The 8,837-nt window shown below is 30.5% G+C and overlaps 1 long non-coding RNA gene across 1 annotated transcript in view; it reads left to right on the top strand.

The window, feature by feature from the left end:
* Positions 1–303: 303 nt before the first annotated feature.
* The window catches only part of LOC126770696 (uncharacterized), a 76,242-nt gene continuing 67,708 nt past the window's right edge, over positions 304–8,837 (top strand). Inside the window, exon 1 of the long non-coding RNA XR_007669480.1 lies at positions 304–408. This is a non-coding gene — a long non-coding RNA (uncharacterized LOC126770696). The remainder of the gene's footprint in view (positions 409–8,837) is intronic.

Raw genomic sequence — 8,837 nt, 5'->3', positions numbered from 1 at the left:
GTACACAACATCGTTAAATTTTAACGGGAAAGCTATCCAGCTTTACCGTATTGTTGTTCAAAACTTCAATAAACGAGTGATTTCAGCAGTATTGCATCTAATATTGCAACATTTATTATTCCATTACTGAATGAGTAGTTACTTTAGGTATTTTAATATATTATTTATAAAATTAAAAATAAATGAACAGCTAATCGCCAAATGGACATGTAGTCCATCAATATCAGCTACTTACCCTACCTGTATCAGGTAGGGGCTGAGGCAGGGCGGGCGGGAGAAGCAGTGCAACCGCTGCCTCGGCGCGAATCGGACGCGTTACAGTGACGTTCTAAATCAGTGCCCGTTCTGAAACTGTGTTGTTCTATGCCGTTTTGTTTGGTTTGTTTTAACATTAGGATCCAATTCTAGGTACGTCAATTATTTTAAATAAATTATTTAAAAAATATATCTTCATACAATAATTTTTTAATGATTTAAATTAACAAAGAAACAACTTGTGGTACAGTATTCCTTAAGCAATTCCCATATTATATATATATTATTTAATGTAACATCGTTTTTACTTTTAAAAGATTTTCTCTTTTAATTTTAAATAGGTAACATTTTAATTCAGTATTGTAACGTAATTATTACCGCCAACGGGGCTCGGACTAACGTGGATTTAACTTGTTGCATACATCGTTAATGTACTTCATTTACAAAATTACCGCTACATTTATTTTCAGTTTCAGTTGTACGTTTTAAATGTACGTGATTAATTTAATATTTGTAATCAAGATTTACCACTTGTACGTTTATTTGTATTTCAGAATAATTATACTTTTAACATGACCGTTAAATGTTTTAAGTTAATTTTACGTGGTTTTAAAGACTGAAATGAAGGAGTAGGGTATTTTTTTAATTATTATTAGTTCTTTGTATCTTAACTGATATTGTTAAAATTATATTAAGATTAGTTATAAATATATTCTGATGTAAAGTGGATAACATTGCTTTAATTAAAAATAATTATAATAAAAACAATTATTAATTTTGTAATATTCAATTAATGAACGAGTCGCACTATAATGGTCCAGGTCTCGTATCCCTATGTAATTACTGGTTAAATGAATCGACTAAATTCTTCTGGGTTCGCCATACAAGAGAAAATATATAATAAACACTATATTGAAATCAATATTTTTAGTAAGTTAAAATATATATATAACCAATTGACTGCCTCTTTGGTCTAGTGACTTGATATAAGGCCGCAGACGCGGACGTCCTGGGTTCAAGTTTCTGGTCGGGCCAATAAAAAGTTTTTGGTTTTTTCTGTCAGAAAATTCTTAGCAGCAGCCCGGAGTCTAGAAGTTGGAAGTGTGGACACTCCCGTGCCTCGGAAAACACGTAAAGCCGTCTTGCGCCTGAATTCTTTTCGGTCGTGTCGGATTGCCGTCCCATCGAGTTTATGAGATAGATTATGAGAGTTAGGGAATAGAGAGTGCACCTGTGTTTGCGCACACTTTTGTGCACTATAATATCTCCTGCGCAGTTGGCTAATCTCACTTGAGATTGGCCGCCGTGACCGAAATCGGTCTGGAGGACATTATTATTATCATTATATATATAATCCAAATATAAAGATTTGTCTACTGATTTGTTTCCGACAAAGTGAGTTCATCGTCATCTCTAATCTTTTTTGAAGGAGCTAGGAGATGCTTTGATCGTAATTTAATTAAAATACTAAAGTTTCTTTATTATCTTCCCTTTAATTTCCTGGAATAATAAGTATCCATCTTGTATTATCTTGACTACACTACTATCAGACACGAAGTCGGAGTGTCGCCTTCAGTAGAAAACTCGTGATGATTTTACAAATATACAGACAAAAATAATATTTAATTCAATTTATTTTGTTTTATTTGACTGTATATGAAAATAATTCCTAATGTTTTTTGTTTAAACAAAAAACTTGCTACTTTGTTATTTTATATTATTAAAGTCTGAAATTTTGTGTGTTTGTAAGTTTGTTAATCAATCGTGACTAATATCCCGAAAAAACACAATGTTCCAAAAAATTAAAATACATTTTTATTAGAGCCGAGCGAAACTAGATCGCCCAGGTACTAGGTAACGTATTTTATATACTTCAAATCATTTGTGTTTTCCGCCCGGAGAAACATTAGGCCTCCAGTGCTTAATGGTGCTTAAAAGGATTCATGTTTAAAGTAAAGATATGATATTTACGTGACGACTGTCGGGTGGAATCGAGCTTGGGCAGAGAAACATTAAGATACGTTGGACAAACAATTAATAAGAATATCTTATCTGAATTTGACCCAAAACCAAACTAAAAATAAATAATATCATAGTACTTTGCCAAAATTAAATAGTATACATGATTGTGGCTTGGTGGTCAAGTCGCATGACTTCTTGGTTGATAGATTCGATTTCCACTTGAAGAATAAATATTTAATAAAATCATATCTTTTCGATCCGGCTGCTTGTTGTTCGGTTTACTTATTTAACGTACTTACGTTTATATATATTTAACTTTTTTAGGTTAAATATGAATCATAAAAAGTAAACAACTTATAGCTCGCACATATATTTCAGTTCATGGATGAGTGAGCTACTGTAATGACAAGGGCTGTAATATTTTAGCTTTCTGTGTTTTCGGTGCATTGTCAGTGAGCGGACAGAAGTGACCACTTACTAGCAGTGGGCCCTTTGCTCATCTGCCCTCATAAAATAAATTAAAAAACTACATTATGGAAAATCACTTAAAAGAAATTTATCCTATAATTATTTTTTAGTACCCAGGTGGATATTTAAATGGTTAATTAGATAATTCAGATTTTAAGTCTTGAGAAAAACTTATCTTGAAAATTAAAATGCTATAGGTAATTGCTATAAAAATCAATAACATAAGAAGAAAATAAATTTGACGTAAAAAATATTGAAGATAAAAAATGATAATGAGTATTAGAACATCGGAAGACTTTTTAACTTGAAAGTTAAAAGTTCAATATATTGAAATTCATTTTCAACTGTTGCGCTTGACGAACTTGAAGTTGAAATATTTTTAGTCCAACTGATATATAAAATTGACTTTCCATTATTTTATTGCATAGTTTAATGATAGTAATTAAAACTCTATAAATCCAACAGATAAAACATATTTTTTTTTACAAAAACATTCGTTAAAACAAATTGAATAAGCCTGTTCGAAAATATCAACAGTGTTTTTGGCGACTGGGCAGTCTAACATTTTCCGTTATGTACTAAGCTTTTCATTCAATTGTTTATATGTATTTTTTATTTTAGTAACAATTCAAATCAAAATCTATATAGTATATTTTACTTTTATGGATATATTTTATTATTTGGACGATTTGTCTACCGAACATTTGGAACAAGAGAACATTGTTTTTATATTTAGTGTAATGGAATAAAGATTCCTGATTCATAGGAAAATATAATATAATGTTTTCCATGCAATTATTTAAATGTTTTGACATAATACATCAATATAATTTTATATTACTGACACTGGGTACTTCTGAGCGGGTACCACCCACAACTATTCTATCTGTAAACATTAATACTCTTATTGTCTACCTCAGTTCAGCAGAGCTCGCAGTAATTGCTATGCTACTTAGGTTCCAAATTTATAGTTGAATAAATATAACAATAAGTACCAAATGTATATATCGCAATGGTGACCACTAAATACACCTAGTGTAACACTTTACCCGCCATCAACTCCATTAACATAATTTATTTACGTAGATAAACTCTTACAGTATGGTGTGTGAAAAGAAAATATAATATTATATATACACATACATAAAAGCGAGTATAAATATATGTAATGCTTAACACTGCTTATAAAAATAACTCACTTTCTTTGTAGTTCACTGTAAAAACAAAAAAATACAGATTTATCTAATTAATGGTGTGACATATTTTTATGGCTTTGTACTTTTATATATCTACGCCGTCTCATATTTAATAATAAAGAATACGAACGTGGGCAGGTCAAAGCTCGGTGTGATTGATTTTTACAGGGTTAGTTATTCTTTTGTGATACTTGTAAACGCTTTTATAACTGGAAATAAATAACGTTTTCAAACGGTTACGTTAAAGAAAGAAATTGTTTAAAGTTAGTGTCAAATTCTTGATGAGTTTTTCTCTTCTTACAAACAATTTATCTTTTTATTATTAAATAAAACAGTTTAGAAGTACTTGATTATAATGATGTATGTTATAATAAATATGGTACAGACAGTTTTGTCGTGATAATATCTATCTATATATTCATGATTTGTATTTACTGTTATTTTTTAAGTTACATTTTATTACCTAATTTTGATCTTTTCTGAGCGGCTTACACTGATATAACCATAAAGTTTACAAATAGGCTTAGACTAGTATTCTTGCACGGCAAAAGTATACATGGCACACAAAGCAAAAATTTATGGAAAATATGGAATTTGCCACGAAAATATTTGCGTTGAATGCATTCAATTCGCAACGCAAACTTTTATCGATAGCTTTAGATCTGGTGGTTAGGAGCATAGTAAGTGTTCCGTGGGCAATATCAAATTGTTAATATGTATACAAAAAACATCGCTTGTTAAAATATAATATACATAATTATATAAAACTAAATGTGATGTTTTTTTTAAAATATTATTGTATCTGATCGTAAGTTGTCACTTCATAATATAATATTACCCCATCTACGCAATACTAACGTCTAACATCTACGATGTTCTTTATCTTATTCCTGTAATTTTAATAAACAATTTCAAGCGGAAACATTATTTGGCGATAGAAGAACTAATTGATGAGCGACTTGCACATACTTAAAGTATCCACAAAACCAAAAAGATAATCAGTTCAGAGATCCTTAAAGGCCGGCAACGCTCCTGCAAGCCTTCGGGTGTTGCAGGTGTCCATGGGCGGTGGTAATCACTTTCCATCAGGTGACCCTCCTACCCGTATGCCCCCTCGCACATAAAAAAAGAATACCATTTGTATTTACATACAAATAATCGATAAAATTACTATAGAATTATGAAAATAGCGCATGCATGGTCTATTATAGATTTATATTATAAATGCAGGAACATGATAATAACCGCCGCTATGGCTGGTGGCATCGTTGTCACGTTCATGCACTACCACTCAATATAAAATAATTTTATTGACATTTCAAAATTTACACATTGAATCCATACTGCTATTAGAATATCAAAAGCTATAAAAGCTTGACAAGGATTTAATTTGTATGTATAGAAACATAAGTACTTAACTGCAAATTCGTGGTGTTTCAGATTCCCTAATAAGCGAAAAGGCCTGGAGAATATTAACTTCTACATATTACAATTTACAGCTAATTGTATAATTAAATAGATTACTAATCATAAACAAATACGTTCTGTTATGTTTCATGTTGTTGCGATTGCTTCCGTGAATAAAATTAGTTTGATAGGAAATAGCCGAAATCATTTAATTAATGTACAAATATACAATCAATACAATTGCTCTCATACGTAATACTTCTGATATATGCAGCCAAAGTGCATTTACTATTTATTAGCGGGCCTTTAATCAATGATAAAATGTACTAAATGAAGATTATAAATGTGTCTATTTAATACTGAATTCTAAAGCCAAGATTTTACTTATGTTTAACATTATACTCTAGTGTCCGTTTTATCTCGCTTTTGAATAGATTTTACATTTCTTGGCAGGCATCGGTTAAGTTAGTAATTTCGTAAATGTCGCTATTCAAGTGTATAAGGTTTTGGAACGTATGGACATTAAAAAAGTACTCGAATGTGTTAAATTATGACGTAGTGTCATTTGAAGTCGAAACACTTAAGTCATGAAGTAATTTAGTGCAAAAAAAGACTTAACGGTCCATCTCATTGCATTCACCGGTGACTGGACCCATTTTTCTCACAGAACATCGGAACTGCGATTCAACAGAGAAAAATTAGCATTTTTGTGAGCATTCAGCATGCAGATTTATTCTGTAATTATTGTTAGGTTATTTTTTTTTGTTCTTAAATATTATTCTGTATAAATAAACGTAGAAGTTATTTTAGAATTTGTTATTTTGACATTGGGAATATTAACAAAACAATTTTATTATATTCATAAGCATATAAGTCCATAACCAATCCTTATAAATTAGGTTATTGAATATTGTCATTAAGGCAGTGATATCGGACAATGTTTTCAATATGTCGTTGAATTGACGTTGAAAACGAGAAGTTTTTCAATTTTGTCGTATTACCATATTGACGGATCAAAATATAATGGACGTTGGCTTATAACATCATTCAGCTTAGTATCAATTATTATTATCATTAATCTTGATTATAATACTTTTTCCTTATAATCTTTATAGCAGATTAATTCCAGAATGAACAAGGTTTTCAGGTCAAGAATCGAAATGTAGGTATCCACTTGGAATACGTGTTTTAAACGCAGGCCAGGCTGATTGATGGATGTAGAATGTTTTTAACTTATATCTTTAAATATATGGATCTATTAAATACTAGTATCGTCTGATGTAGAAGTTAGTAATTTTTATTACGGTATATTATAAAAGGCATTTTTTTTTAATTAACAGCCTCTCCTTTTTGTGGAGAAGGCTTAGTTCTTATTCCACAACGCTGCTCCAATGCGGGTTGGTGGAATACACGTTCAACATCAAGCACATGATGAATTATAAACACAAATTGAACACATGAAAATTCAGTGGTGCTGGCCCGGTTTAGAACCCACTATCTAATGCTAAAAGTTGAATTCCTCTCATTTAATAACAAATACTAAAAAATCTACGATACTTTTCGTTGCTTACGTAATATGATATAGATTATATGTATATGTTGTGTGAAAATGTAAAAGAAATATTTAGAAATGAGAAAATGAATGCAAGTATGTTCGTGAAAAACTTTCATATTGAATGGAGTTCTTTCAAACTGGAAAATTATAGTTTATCGTTTATCTGAGTTGAAACAATTTTAGAACAAATTGGAAAAATGTTCAAAAAGACTTCCTACGTTGCTAAATTAAAAAATAATGAATAATTCCACATTTATAATAAATTAGTAACTCTTCTAGATTGAAACAAAAAAATGAAATAAAGATGTCGTATTAGTGCGTTTTCAGCGCGAAACACTTGTCATACCTCATAAACATAATTATATCATTATATTTATTTGCCCTAGGGTGCAAAATGAATGACATATTTAAGAAGTTGAAGTATAATAATATCTTATCTTAATCTTGTAATATTTTGTTGGTTGTGAAAACATGCTCTGGTGTTATTAATTTTTTTGATATTTACATGTTATTATATATCTTTTTTCTTATTTTTGACCTCTTTTAGACTTCAAGAATTAACTTGTGCCATCCAAAACCAAATTCTAAATAGAAATGTAACAAATAAAAGTTATTTACCGAAAAAAAAAAATGTAAAACCAATATCTTCTAATAAAATCTCAATCCCTCGTTTCGAATAGGTCTCTTTTCTACCTCATTTGTCGGCTAGATGCCGTTCTGTACCCTTCATGCTGATCTATGGAGTGATCCCATTCACAAGGGGATCCGCTAAGTGAATATATTTTTCCAATTTCGTTCACACGACAGTCACGCTCAAAGGAACGGCCCCTGGCGTTTACCTTGCGGCTTTTTTAGGAACAAATTCTATTCAATTTATGCTGTCCTGGTAGGAATTTGTTATTTTTGCGTCGAGAAGTTTATTTAAGTAATTTATTGTGTATATTTAATTTTCTAAGTAAGAATTATATGTTTTTTTAATATAATAAATATTAGTTGATGTATCTCATTTTAACAAGTTGTAATGAAAACATTATTACTATATTCTTTAAACATATTTAAGAAATTAATTGCCACTTTATATTATATAATAATAAATAATTAATTAATTGTAATAAGCACAGATTACAAAGATATTTTATCAGTGATAGTTTTATTGAATTTTAAGGAAATTATTAAATAATATTAAATTAATTCCAATAGCGTTTCGGAGAATGTTGAATTTGTTCTCTTTCCCAACTGAATTTGTATGTTTTTATTGAATAGTTAAATGAAAGTAATTAAAACCTTTCAAAGCAAAACCTAACGAGTTTCTGAAATTTACTAAAACGTTCCACTAAAATAGATTGAATTTGCTGAAAAAAAAACAGATTTGGTAACTGATTTTTATTTTAAATAAAAATGTTGACGGCTTTATTAAAGGCATAAATAATGCGGCCCTAAATAGGTTTTCTGAGAACAAATAAAGCGTGAAATCAGTTTTGCGCTCGTGGGACAAATTTCAACTTCGCATTAGAACTTAATGATTGCTTATTTATAACATGTAATACAATGGATTCCCTGTAACGTTTTAGGGATTGTTTATAGTACCGTAGCAATAACTTTGTTTATGTTCGAATGTAATACACATAAAGAAATTATTCTGCAGTAAAACTTGAGTTATAATCAGAACGGTTTCTCGGTCAAATACGGTAGCCTCCTGGTAATAGCGCTTAGCACACGTCGAAGTCTGGGTAGTTACCACCCACACACCAATTATGTTGCTGCCAAACAGTTTTGTACTGTTTATTTCGAGGTTAGGTTAGTTATATATTTCAGGCAGTTGACGAAAGTATAGTCTTTCCAATTGCCTATTTGTCCACTTTACTGGTGGTAGAGCTTTGTGCAAGCTCGTCTGGGTAGGTACCACCCACTCATCAGATATTCTACCGCAAAACAGCAGTACTTATTATTGTTGTGTTCCGGTTTGAAGGTTGAGTGAGCCAGAGTAATTACAG

This window comes from Nymphalis io, chromosome 9 (genome assembly GCF_905147045.1).
Source record: "Nymphalis io chromosome 9, ilAglIoxx1.1, whole genome shotgun sequence".
NCBI classification, from domain to species: domain Eukaryota; kingdom Metazoa; phylum Arthropoda; class Insecta; order Lepidoptera; family Nymphalidae; genus Nymphalis; species Nymphalis io.
This window is presented reverse-complemented; position numbering and strand designations above follow the sequence as displayed.